The 14,446-nt window shown below is 37.9% G+C and overlaps 1 protein-coding gene and 1 long non-coding RNA gene across 4 annotated transcripts in view; one reads left to right on the top strand and one right to left on the bottom strand.

Moving 5' to 3' along the window:
* LOC137487924 (uncharacterized) overlaps nt 1-14,446 on the bottom strand; it is a 410,987-nt gene that overhangs the window by 56,452 nt on the left and 340,089 nt on the right. The gene's annotated exons all lie outside the window — the stretch shown is intronic.
* LOC141378230 (uncharacterized) lies at nt 1,765-6,728 on the top strand. Of its 2 annotated transcripts, XR_012392234.1 has the most exons (5): nt 1,765-1,830; nt 2,582-2,661; nt 4,998-5,226; nt 5,381-5,583; nt 5,947-6,728. It is a non-coding gene; the product is annotated as an uncharacterized lncRNA (long non-coding RNA). The 2 variants fall into 2 exon arrangements; XR_012392235.1 differs by lacking the exon at nt 2,582-2,661 and having other exon boundaries at nt 5,025-5,226.

Genomic DNA, 14,446 nt, shown 5'->3' with positions numbered 1-14,446 from the left:
TAAGCCAGTTAAACCTAGTTGCAAGTGATTTATTTAAAATGAGCTAAAATGACACAATTCTTGATTTGTGGGTGGGGGGTTGGGTGGGGGGGATACCCTTATTTGTTTTAGGTTCAATCCAATTTAATTTGTTACGTTAACAATAATAAATTTGAGTTGTGTGAAACCTGCCAATTTTCTGCTGTACCGTTCCTACGATATATATAAGTTTTTTTTTTTTTTTAATGTTTTGTATTTAGTTGTTTAGGACAACAGAATCTTAAACATGCATTTTCAAGTTTAAAGAAATCTGTGTTTTTGAAACAAATTAAAACAGCAAAAGCCAATGATTCATATGAATTAAAATGAATTATTAAGCCTGACATGTTTACCGCTCCAAAATTTTTTAAAGTTTCTCAAAGTAAATATATTGTGTTAAAAGGGGGGAGAAGTAAGTTTTTTTTTTTTCACGCAGACATTTAAAAAATAAATAAATAAATAAATAATCACAATATCGTAAAAGCGTGAAAACGATATTGTTTTCCAAGGTTTCATACCATCAGAATCTTATACCGGCCCATGCCTAATCTGCAGTGTTGAGTCTTAATTATAGCTGACCAGGAGACACATTTTTAAAATCACAAGAGCGAACATTTTATAATTTTTCATGTTTTTAAGGCTTGTGACTGAGCATTTGGGCACAAGAAATTACACGAAACTAATTCTAATTACTAATTACACAAAATTAATTCTTTCTTAGATTTTTTGTCGTTTCTAGTCCAAATATCAAAATTTCAAACCAAAAACAAGACTTCCCCCTTTGGCAGATTATTTAGCTTGTTTTACAGAAAAACTTGCTTAGTTTTGAATTATTACTTTAGAAAGTGAAAACAAAACATGTTTTACTAAAATAAATTTTTTTTTAGATATTTGGTCTAGAAATGAAACAAAAACTTTAAGTTAGAAAATCTTGAATATCCAATTTCTGTACCTGAATACTGTTAGACTTCCTAGAAAACACCAACTTATTTAGAAATAAGTCCAATTACAACTATATCAGTGATTGAGCTACCTGTTAGTAAAACACTAAAATGCTTCATGCAGAAAAATGATTCCTCTCGCATTCATTCACGCAGTTCTTCTAAAAAGGGTAAATATCAAAAAAGTTTAAATGAATTAATGAAAGCATGAATATAATTTGCACATACTACATGTGCCACATTGTTCTGTGACCTGGTTCTTGCTTCACAGCCATTCCTAAATCCTCTCTCATGGCCTTATGATATAGTAAAGTGTCCATCAGAAACTTGTTCTGAAGATGTATAGAAAATGGAATGTGGGGCAGACACATTTCTTTTAGTTTTTAAAGTATTACTGACATTTTGCTTGTTTTGATTTTTCAAAAAGCATGGCCATTAAATTGAATTTATTTATTTTTGCATGTTCTATATTGGCCTAATATCATAATAAATGATTCTTATGAATGATGCTTACTGCCCTAGCTGGTATGAATAAGCTACTCAACACCTCCCTGCATGTAGTAAAAGTAATTTATTGTTCTATTCCAATTTAGGCTTTTTTTTTTCAAATCTTAGACTCAATTTGTGCACAAAATATGCTTTTTGTATTTATATTATCAATTCATTTCAAGGGTGTCATTTCATCCTCTTGGGGGAGTTAGGAAATGTGTGGGGGAATTTTAGGAACATTAAAAATCAGCCTTTTAAATTCATTTATAATACTACGTTGGACTCTGAGGTAGCGGCTCATGACTGTGTCTTTCAGCCCCTCTGTTGGTCACATACACAATCGATCCGGTGGAATCCAATGGGCTTTGTCAGGCGTTTTGAGGTTTGTTGAATTCCTCTATTTCTGAACTTTTTCAGCTTTTTGTTTACTGTCTATGTTAAAATGAGGCATTTCATTTTTATAAATATCACAGAATTATACAAAATTGGATAAAGTGACTACACAATACTGAGTTTTCTGAAGTCTATTTTGCTTGGAGACATTTGAGTCAACAGCAACATAATCAAAATTTAGCTGGTTGTGTTGTGTAGTAAAGGCAAGGCACAACCGTTTTTTCACTTTTGCAGTCCAATATAAAGACACCCAAAATACACCTTTAATTGTTTATTTTGAATTACTATCAGGCTTCAAACGGTCATGGATAACCTGGAAAAGTCATGGAATTTTGACATGGCATTTTTCAGGCCTGGAAAAATTTAGGAAAAACATAAAAACCAACAAAGTTTTGGAAAAGTCATGGAAAACAGATATCTGTATACTTTAATATAGATTAGTTGTTTTTTTTCTTTTCCAACCCAGGCTCATACTGAAAACGTACTGCTATAAATTCACATTTCTGGATATCACCACATAGGTTCCAGGAGGTCAGCTTTAAAAAGCAATAAAAAAATTAAAAATAAAAAAACGAAAAGAAAAGCCATCATCTAAGTTTTATAAATTTTTACTGTATTCTCACCCCTTTATTTACTTATTTAATTTTTTGGCTTCTGTTTTTGTCTTACCCGCTGTCTGCAACCATTCTTCATCGGACTCTAACCCTCTCGTCGTGGTCAACTCCTCTCTGCGTCTCAAGTCCTCCGACGTACATCACGAGTTAACTAGACAAACTGGTAATAGTGGGAAAGCTGTCATATGGAGCGAAGCGGTCAGTTGGTAAGCACAAAAAGGAATGACGTCATACCGCCCCGTAGCATTCATTTTAAAGACGAAATGCAGCCTTGCGGATTTCTGGCTACATAATTTGCAATCTCCAGAAATATAAAAAGAGCAAAGTTTTCTGAATGAGCCGATGTTGTTCTTCTCTGTCCTTGGCCAATGACATACTCTCACATTATTAGTGCGGTGTAAGCATTATCTAAATCAATTTTACATTTCTATACATATAAATTGAAACTTAATACATTGTTGTGTATTTTACGATATGCTGTAATAAATTTTGACTATCATTGGTTTTCTTTTACCATATATAGACATTTCATGAAACATCAGGTCATGAAAATTTACTTGAAAGTCTTGGAAAAATCATGGAAAAGTCATGGAATTTTAGTGGTAAAAAGGTGTATGAACCCTGTACTATAAATAATCTTTAAAGAACGTTCTCAAAATGATTTTATTTTTCATCCTGCACTGAGCCATAATCAGCAGCACTTACACCAAAGTTTATGGTTTAATGAATATATTCTGAATGTTTTCTTCATGCATAATTTGCCTTAGTCAGAATTATTAAAAGAGATTCCCAAAATCACCCCTGTAAAAATCCATCACTATGTCAAAACACAGACATGTTTTATGCAGCGGATGCCCTTCCAGCCGCAACCCAGTATTGTGAAACACCTATACACTCTCGCATTCACACATTTTTATTCACTACGGCCAATTTAGTTTGCCCAATTCACCTATAGAGCATATCTTTGGGCTGTGGGGGAAACAGGAGCACCCGGAGAAAACCCTTTTTGTGCTACCAAAGTATGCAAAATAGTGCATATTATGACATAATACCCAATTTGCACATTTAAATAAAAGATGTGGATAACATTTAATAAAAATGTTTGGCATTATGAATGCAAAAATTGAACTGAGAAAGTATGTTGATAACTGTCAGTTCTCTATTTTGACCGTCCATGCGCAGAGCGCAAAACGCAGGGCGCTAACGCTTTCAGGGCGTGTCAGAACGCATTTTTGCTAATTTAAGGACGGGAAAATCCGCTTTGCGCCATGGCGCATGGTCTAAAAGGGTTGAGGTTATTTTCTTAATGAGTTATAGGTGTGTTTTGAGAATAAACCAATTAGAGTCTCATCTCCCATTCCCTTTAAGACCCAGCTGCGTCACGCCATAAGCGCATTCACTATTTACAGGACGTAAAGTAAGTCTAAGTGGAAAAACTGAGCATTTCACAAGCAAACAGTTAACAGTTTTTTTTAACAGAAAACTGTTAAACAAAGCATCTGCTGAGAGATAATGGATCTACTTTCACTTTCGCTCTTGGATAGGGAAACCTTTAAGCACAGACATCAATTAGTCTATAAATAATTAATTTCATTTGTTAAGCGCAAATATTCGTTTCAAAACTATTTCTAAATTCAGTTCTAATTTCCAGCAAACAAATAAATAAACAATAATAACGAAGTGTGCTCAAAAACCTGAGTTATATCCTAAAACACATGATGTGCCCCACATGGTCGAAAACCTGACAGGTGGGCAAATCTAAACTTCTTTTTAATAAAACAAATATAAATATGGATATAACAAATAATATTGCTAATAATAATAACATTATACAAAAGCAAATTGTTATGAATAAACTGAAAAAGCCTCCTGAGATGAAGAAGACATAAAAACAGTGATTTTTCATATTTATGTAGGCTAGAAAATAATATGTTTTGTAATATTTTAATCCTTTATAATTATATCCTATATTTATCCTTATTATATCCTGTATATATCCTTAATATTTAAATTTTTTCATATGTAAAGATATTTGCCTATTGCTCTCTTGTGCGTATTAAGCAGTGCGTAAGCGAGGCGCAACTCTGCGTTGGAGTTTAGACCGGGTTTGTTTTGGTCTAATAAAAAAATCTATTTTAGTTTCTCAAAATAGCAACGCGCCAGCGGACCGCCTCAGAACGCCTTCCTTTTTAGACCAGAAAGCCTATGGGTGCACATATGAGCGCTAATGCATTTGCTATTTAAACAGCGTAGCGCAACGCCACAAAACGACTCTTGCTCCAAGCTAAATCTAGCAAAAGACTATTGCGCTGCGCCTTGCGCTACATTGCGCCAGGTTTATGATAGGGCCCTTAATGTTTAATTCTATTCAGCTACAGTGTCTTATAAAGTCAGGATTATTTAAGCTACTGCATATTTGTTTATATATTGTCCTGCTAATATTCAAAACAACAACACTTGCATATATAGGTTTTAATATTCAGAAAGACACTGTGAATATTTTCCACCTACGTGTGCATATGTGTGTGTGTGTGTGTGCAAGTGTTTGTGTGTGTGTGTCTGTTAGCAGGAGCTTCCATCTTTTCAATCAGGCTAATGAGTGGCAGGCATCCATGCGCAGAGGAGGCTGATTAAGGCGTTTCCAGGCACTGGAGGCGTGTGGAGGAAACAGCAGGGGAGGGAGAGAGGGAGGTAGAGAGAGAACAGAAGACAGAACAGAGAGAGAGAGAGGGGCCACGGATCAGGAACCAGGTTCCCGCGGGATGGAGCAGGTGCAGGCTGCGAGCGAGGCCTTTGGGCCCGACGGGGCAGCCAGAGCTTAAAACAATCTGCATAGTACCTTCTTTTAATTTAGACTCTTCTGCACCCCATCTCTCTCTCTCTCTCTCTCTCTCTCTTTTCCTCTCTCTTACTTCTGCTTAACAGATCAGTGCTCCACAAAGAGGGGTAAACGGAGAGAGGCAAATTAAAAAGGGAACTCCCCTGATACCCCAAAACAAATTAGTGCAAACAAATTACACGGAGTCAACACACAAACACTGCAGCATCTGTGGCTTTGGACCGAGGATGGCACAGGCTGCACACACGCTCGGCACCAAGACAAACATCCAGCGACAGGGAGACTTCAGGTCATTTCACTTTCACACCCTGGAGCCAATCCCTTTTAAAGCTCCTGTTTGTTCTTGCTAACAGTTAGCATCAGGCTCATTTAAACTGCCCCCACTGATTGTAGAGCCAAAAAAAGTTGTATTTTTAAGAATTAGCTATTATATATATATATATATATATATATATATATATATATATATATATATATATATATATATATATATATATAGTGTGTGTGTGTGTGTGTGTGTGTGTGTGTGTGTGTGTGTATATATATATATATGTGTGTTTTTAAAAATTAGGTATTTTTATGTCTAAATTAAGTCAGGTACACCAATTTGCATGTGTTATGGATAATATTCTTTTGACTGAAACTTTAACAGGTCAGCACGGTGGCGCAGTGGGTAGCACAATCGCTTCACAGCAAGAAGGTTGCTGGTTCCAGTCTGGTTTCCTCCAGGTGCTTCGGATTCCCCCACAATCCAAAGACGAATAGGTGTACAGGTGAATAGGGTACATGTGAAAGTATGTGGAAGGACTTTTAATTTGTCAGTAACCTGGATTAAGCGCTTCCGGTAAACTGTATGTCATTACAAAATCGGCACATTTGTATAGTGTTATAAATAATAAAATATTATATAGTATCACTTTTTACCAGTTTCAGTCTTATGTTGCACGTTTATAATTTTGGCAATAGACAAAAATACATTGTATGGGTCAAATTTTATTTTATTTATTTTTTTGTCAAAAATCATTTGAATATTAAGTAAAGATCTTGTTCCATGAAGACATTCAGTAAATATCTTACCATAAATATATCAAAAAAAATGATTAGTAACCTTCATTCAGGTAAATTTCTTAGTAATGTTTTTTTAACCCTCAAATTCCAAATTTTTTAATTTTATCTAGACCAACTATTGTCTTATCCTAACAAAAACATTTGACACTAATGATAGGTTTTGTGGTCCAGGGTCACAATTATTTATGTGCTCACTAAATGTTTTATGAAATATACTCTACTGTCTGAACTGCTGAAATATGTCGATATAATTTCAGTATAACTTTCATTACAGATTTACGTAGATCTAAAGTAAATTTGCCTAATGTTAATTTATGCTTGTCTGTAGTTGCTTGTGAATTATTACTTTAAGGATTTTTTTTCACCAAAGGAACATTTTCATAGTTCATAGAACTATTTCCGTCAAGTATGCTCCTTTTTTGGTGTGTTTACATCAACTGGGAGTTGTAGGAACGTCCTTTGGTGGGACCAAATTATCTCCGGTGTCAGAGTATAATATAACACAGCATGATCTGGATCTACAAGTGATGTAAATGTATGCTGAATGGGTGATTTGTCTCTTACATTTAATCTCTGTTATCATGAAACCCAGAAGATATAGCTTTGGTCATGGCATCCCCTGTCCTATAGTTGTTCATTTTGTTAAATCCCATGCATAATACTACTTTCAGTTGGCAAAAGTCACTTAAGAGTACTTAGTATGTTGAAAATGCCGGTGGAAAAGTGGCCAGAGTGGAACATGTAGCTTTTGAGGTACAGCCCTGGTGGCTAGTTCCTATAACTGAGTTACTATAATACCCAATGCAGTTTTTTTTACTGGCAGCATAGTGAGAAATACATTTATTGTTCAGGAACAAAAATTCTTTCCATATTAAAAGATATTATCTTTAGAAGCAGTAGACCAAACCAAAAAGGGTAAAAACATCGGACCAATCAAAGCAGGTTAAGCTCACCGAAAGCAAGAGTTTAGAAATAACAACCTTCAAACAAATAATTTGAGACTCTTTAAAAAATTATGTAATGTGAAAAGCATATTATGAAACATATTTACATTGTATGCATGTAATCTACATTGCATGCATGTAAAGCTATTGCTGAAAACCTTTAAAACATAATGAAAAACTTTTAAAATAGTATAATGGGGCACCTTAAGAGAACAACATTCATCTGAAAATTAAAATAAGGATGCCTTTACTCTCACTTTTGATCAGTTGATCATAAAAGTATTCATTTCCTAATAAAAAGTCAGTAGAAAAGTGTTCTGGTTAATCAGTCTGCAGAAAAATGGCAGAGACTAACGCAGACTCTCTTTGCCATACACTTTCATTTATTCCTGCAGTCATCTGCCTGCTTGTTTACACACTGGCTCTAGGAAAAGTCACAAACACAGCTGAAAGTCAACACATGTATTCCACCCTCCATATGGAACATACTTTCCTCACACCGTATGGAATAAACAGCGGATCGCAAGACCGTAAATCAGGATATTTGGAATCTGTCCTGCGCTCTGTCTCGATCCCATTCTATTTCCCTTTCTCTCCAATCTGTCCACAAATAAAAGCACAAAGCCAAAAAAACGATAAATCTGAAGAATATCTAATCAATGCCCGTTTCCTTCAACTGTTATGTGAACGCTATTTCTGTTTCTCAGGCTTTGTGCAGTTTTTTTATGCAAGGAAATGGTATCTGGCTTCATCCTCCGGCCCTCTGGCCACCTGGCAGAGACAGTGACCCTTCCATCTGCCCCCCGCTGTCTTTCTGTTTGTGTGTTTTGTGGATCCAGAGAGATGGGAATAAAGCGGCCCACGCGAGCCCGGAGTGCAGCTCTGCATGTGCCAGGTGACTCCCCAGGCCCTCTCCGAGACCTTGCTCCCCTCAGCCTTGGCAGCCAGGCTCAGGTGCGGCCCACAAAGGCCATGCATCAACACCAACAGGTGGCGCTGTTTTCTTCACCAATTACGCCTTTTGTTTGTTTGGTTGGCATCCATTTGTTTTTTTGGATGAGCCCCTGCGCCCGCTGGACAAGAGCCAGGGGGAGTTTTGTATGTGTGTGGGCTGGTCTTTCCACCGACACGGCTTCTCAAAGCCTCCTCGGACAGAGCCAGAAACGATAAGCTCGCGGTAAGCTCCTGTTTTGGAGTGAATGCACCGCATTCTTGATCATATTCTTCGCAAAGACCCACATATGTCCGACCATTTGTCTCACAAACCACCGACGACATTGAAGCTGCTCTCAGTTTTGTTGGCCTCTGTTCTCTGACCTCCAGCTTTTCAAGATCTGCTCTGCAAGGACGTCTTCAGCCTCCGTCGCAGTCTTGCTGGATTAGAGCAGGTACTTGTTCAAAAGAGAAAGAGAGGGAGAGCGAGTCACTTTGATACCCTCTGACTGAGAGGGGCATCGGTGCAACAGAGCAGGGCCCCGTCCCAGAATCCCCTACTTTTCCCTCATTATCTCCTTCCCCAAGCTGCTGTTCCTCTTCCCCTGGATGTTATCTTCAGCTGCTTATGCCCTAATACCACAATTGTTGTTCTCTAAAAACAATCATTAGCAATCCCATTGAGGCTGAGGGGTTTTCAGCAGCTTTCTCTCTCTCTCTCTCCTGATGGTTTCTCCTAGCTCTTTATCTCTCCCTCCTCTTTTTTCCCTCCTGAAAACAGAGGGATATTGGCAAAGCCTCTTTAAACTCTCCAGCATTACGGTGGATTATTTTGTGCTGAGACCCTTGGACATGTTTTTTCCCCTTTCTCTGTCTTTTATTATTTCCCTCACTTCATGGCTGAGGCAGACACGCTAGGTAAACATTTTGGCGTCACACTCGATTGCGTCCCAGAAATTAAAAAACACAGAGACAATGGGCCCGGGACACTGACACGCTAAGACCCTGGCTCTGGGGGGAAGGCTTGCATGCCGCATGACAGCACGGCCCTGGCGGGAGGAACAATGGCGGCCCGTGCTTCTTGGTGTGTGCGCTCGGAGCGGCGTGCTTTAGACTATCTGCTCTAGGCCATCTGTCTATCCTCCTCCTCTTCTCTCACCCCACTGCCACGGCGGATTTGAACTTGGCTCAATTATTCATCTGTTTACAAACACGAGCGCAAACAGAACAGTTGGATCAGTTGGGCGTGTGCCTTTTTTGGGGGGCACTGATACTGAAAGTTTTCCCAAAGGCGGCGCAGTGTAAGAGATTTATTTTGCGGTTGCAGGTACTCAAGCGGCGACCTGCTGCAACGACGGCAGACGTGCTACAATATGTGTTGTGCTTATGAGCTTAAGTGGACAGCTGTTTATGGATACAAGTCAATAGCTTCTCTTAAATAGAAAGAAATAGCTTATCCTTCAGGTTTATAACTTATTGTGGTTTAAAATTTGACACTATTGTGTCTGAGTACTGATCTATTGCACTTGTTAGTGCCAGATAAGAGATGTAGAGTTGACCTAAGCAATTCTAAGGCCTCCAGAGAAAGACCCTCAGAACTCATTGTCCCTGCAGCCCATAGAGGGCACTATAACATTATAGTAAAATGAAGATTGTACTCCGTCTGAATCTAAAGTAAAAGTTTTTCAATCTACAGTGACATCTTTGATTCAGTATAGACATTTGAATCATTATTACATCAAATAAACAACAATGTATCTTTTACAAAGAACCTGATTTATCACATGATTTATTAAAACATACTGACAATGTTCTAAAATAATGCACACATAACTGTACAAATAAACAAATCTGGTCAATTTTTTTAAATTCAAATAATATATGTTTATGATTTATACTCAATAAGACTATTAGAGAAAACTAGTAAAACAAAAGGGTGGCACAGAGTTTAGAACTGTTGCCTCACAGCAAGAAGGTTGCTGGTTCAAGTCCCGACTGGTTTACATGTTCTCCCCATGTTCGCGTGGGTTTCCTCCGGGTGCTCCGGTTTCATCCACAGTCCAAAGACATGCACTGTAGGTGAACTGGATGAACATTGGAAATAGTGTATGAGTTTGTGTATGAATGTGAGAGTGTATGGGTGTTTCTTAATTCTAGGTTATGGCTGAAAGGGCATCTCCTGCATAAAACGTATGCTGGAATAGTTGGTGGTTCAATCCGCTGTAGCGACCTCTGATTAATCAAAGACTTCGATCACAGGTGTCAAACTCAGTTCCAAAAGGGCTGCAGCTCTGCACAGTTTAGTTCCAACCCTAATTAAACACACCTGATCAAACTAATTGAGTCCTTCAGGCTTGTTTGAAACCTACAGGTAAGTGTGTTGGAGCAGGGTTGGAACTAAACTGTGCAGGGCTTCGGCCCTCCAGGAATTGAGTTTGACACCCTTGACTTAGATGAAGGAAAATGAATAATTAAACAGAAATGTTGTGTTAAATCTTAAATAGTATTATTAATATGTAATATATTTTTAAATAGGCAGCAAGATGGCAAAGTGGATAGCACAGTCACTGAAGAAGGTCACTGGTTCAAGTCCCGGCTGGGTCAGTTGCCATTTCTGTGTGGAGTTTGCATGTTCTCTCTGTGTTTTTTGTGGGTTTCCTCCAGGTGCTCTGGTTTCCCCCACGAGTTCAAAGAAATGCGGTACAGGTGAACTGGGTAAGCCATATTGTCCTTTAGTGTTTGTGTGTGAATGAGTGTATATGGGTGTTTCCCAGTAATGGGTTGCAGATGGAAGGGCATACACTGCGTAAAACATATGTTGGATAAACTGGCGGTTCATTCCGCTGTGGCGACTACAGATTAATAAAGGGACTAAGCCAAAAAGAAAATGAATGAAGGCTAAAAATGGCTATCTATTTTACTATCATTCTATCTGTAATTTCAGTACAAAATACTGTAAATAAAATTGTAAAATGTGGAAAAATATATGCATTTGGCAGGAAATTTTTATTTTTCCAATGCTACACTTACTATATCTTGCTATTCTTATCCTATATAACCTTGGCATCGTTAATGTCGTGCTTTGAGCTATTGAATTTATTACTCCGTCAGTTTGGTTCATTATGTCCTTGTTGAATAAAAGAAAGAAAGTAGGAACGAAAAGCAATTAAAATTCCACAGCAAACTTCTTTCAATAACATACTAAATCTTGGATACAAAATGTTGTATTTATGGCCATAAAAACTGCTATTATGTGTGTTTGTATATGTACATTTACATGCAGTTTAAGTCAGAATTATTAGCCCCCTTTTTTATTTTTTTTAAATATTTACCAAATTATGTTTAATAGAGCAAGGAAATTTTCACAGTATGTCTGATTATATATTTATATTTATATATTATGTAATAATATTTTTTTCTTCTGGAGAAAGTCGTATTTGTTTTATTTCAGCTTGAATAAAAGCAGTTTTTAATTTTTAAAAAACTATTTTAAGGTCAAAATTATTAGCCCCTTTAAGCTATATATTTTTTCGATTGTCTGCAGAATAAACCATCATTATACAATAACTTGCCTAATTACCCTAACCAGCCTAGTTAACCTAATTAACCTAGTTAAGCCTTTAAATGTCACTTTAAGCTGTATAGAAGTGTCTTGAAAAATATCTAGTAAAATATTATTTACTGTCATCAGATAAAATAAATCAGTTAAATTATTAAAACTATTCTGTTTAGAAATGAGCTGAAAAAATCTTTTCTCCGTAAAACAGAATTTAGGGGGAAAAAATTAAGCATGGGATAATAATTCAGGGGGGCTAATAATTCTGACTTCTACTGTATGTAACTAACCAAACATCTACAATAAGACTAAGATAAGGTATAATAAGACTTGTGCATATTAGGAAGAAGTCAAGGATATGTTTTCTGGCCTACAGTATGAACCAGAATCTCTGCCTTCGTTCCACTTCAAGTCAGAATTTTTTTGCCATAAATTTCATAATACAATTTCTCATTTCTCCTAGAGCACTAATAATGACTAATAAGCTTTTAGACAAACTTGCTAAACGGCAGACTCAGATTTGATGAGCTTTCAAGAAAAAAAATTGGTTTTAATCAACCCTCTCAGCTCTCTCTCAGACCACTTCTGCTCTGTTCTGTTCGAGTCTCGAGACTTCAAACTCTCTCCTGTAATTCCCAACCACGAATTTGCAATAAACGATTTGTGCATCGCCCTTTATTCTTGGCGTAACACAGAGACAGATTGCACGGTAGCTGTCAATTCTCTCACTTCCGTCCTGAGAGACTGAAAAGGTCTGCCCTGAAGCGCCAAGTGTTCCTCCCCACATATAAGCTGCTGCATTGTCACTGTGTACTAAGCCATTCCTCTGAGAGCTTATAACGTTCATTAATCTAATTAAATATGTCTTATTGCCCAAATGAAAGGCTGGAAGCTTTGCTGTAGGATAAGTGTAGAGTAAAACTGAGTCCCAGCAGAGAGGCACACAGTCAAGTCGCGCTAACGGTGCTGTGCTTCATTAGGCTCCTAATTACCTATTGTTTCTCAGTAGTTTGTGCTGTTTTAATGAGAATCTACAGGCACTTAGATCTAATCTGAATTTTCTAATCTACTGGTCCATTCCCGGAGAGTCAAAATGTTATTGGTTTATTTGTAATCATACTTTTAAATGGTGGAGATATGACTCCCCCCGGGGCCGTCGCTGGGTTTTGAGTGACTAATTGAATTCTTGGCTCACAGACGCTTTAGCTGGGTTTGAGTCAGAGATGAGCGCTCAGTGAGTGCTCAGTCAGTCAGTTAAATGAGAGGATGTGGAAGCGCTCTTTCACCTTGGATCAAACCCTTAGAAGTCACCTGTCATGGCAACACCTCGATCTCCTGAGGAGTGCTGCTTGAAAAGAACTCAAACTAAATGAAAAGTGGTGAACTTTGCTGAAGGTGTGCTCCTAAGATATCCTTGATCCTCTTTCTAAAACTCCATCATCTTTCTGTGGGGTATTTAAACACAAAGGTTGAAAATACAATATACACTCACTGGCCACTTTATTAGGTACATCTTACTAGTACCGGGTTGGACCCTATTTTGCCTGCAGAACTGCCTCAATGAAGCTGTTACAGCAAGGTACTGGAAATATTCCTTAGAGATATTGGTCCATGATCACAGCATCACTCAGTTGATGCAGATTTGTCAGCTGCACGTCCATGATGTGAATCTCCAGTTCGCTATTCGATTGAGTTCTGGTGACTGTGGAGGCCATTTGAGTACAGTGAACTCATTGTCATGTTTAAGAAACCAGTCTGAGATGATTTGAGCTTTATGACATGGTGCGTTATCCTGCTGGAAGTAGCCATCAGAGGATGAGTACACTGTGGTCATAAAGGGAAGGACTTGGTCAGCAGCAATACTCAGGTAGACTGTAGCTTTGACACAGTGCTCAATTAGTACTAATATACCACAAAGTGTGCCAAGAAAAAAATCCCCCACGCCACACCATTACACCATTACCACTAGCGTAAAATGTTGATAAAAGGCAGGATGGATCCATGATTTCAAGTTGTTGAAATAAAATTCTGACCCTACCATCCGAATGTCGCAGCAGAAATCGAGAGATGTTGTTCAAATTTGCCGAGCATGTGCGAATTGTAGCCTCAGTTTCCTGTTCTTAGCTGACTGGAGTGGTGCCCGGTGTGGTCTTCTGCTGCTGTAGCCTATCCGCCTCAAGGTTTGAAGTGTTGTGTGTTTAGAGAAAATTTTCTGCATACCTCGGTTGTAACGAGTACTTATTTAAGTTGCTGTTGCCTGTCTATCAGCTCAAACCAGTCTGGCCATTCTCCTCTGGCATCAACAAGGCATTTGTGCCCACAGAACTGCAGCTCACTGGATATTTTCTCTTTTTCAGACCATTCTCTGTAAACCCTAGAGTTGGTTGTGCGTGAAAATCCCAGTAGATCAGCCGTTTCTGAAATACTCAGACCAACCCTTCTGGCACCAAAATCCATGCCACGATTAAAGTCACCTAAATCACCTTTCTTCCTCATTCTGATACTCGATTTGAACTGCAGCAGATCGTCTTGACCATGTCTATATGTCTAAAAGCATTGAGTCGCTGTTATGTGATTGGCTGATTAGAGATTTGCATTACCAAGCAGTTAGACACGTGTACCTAATAAAATGGCCAGTGAGTGTATGTTAA

The sequence above is a fragment of the Danio rerio genome, chromosome 16 (genome assembly GCF_049306965.1).
Source record: "Danio rerio strain Tuebingen ecotype United States chromosome 16, GRCz12tu, whole genome shotgun sequence".
Taxonomy (NCBI): domain Eukaryota; kingdom Metazoa; phylum Chordata; class Actinopteri; order Cypriniformes; family Danionidae; genus Danio; species Danio rerio.
Note: the sequence above shows the minus strand (reverse complement) of the source record. Positions and strands in the feature narration are given on the sequence as shown.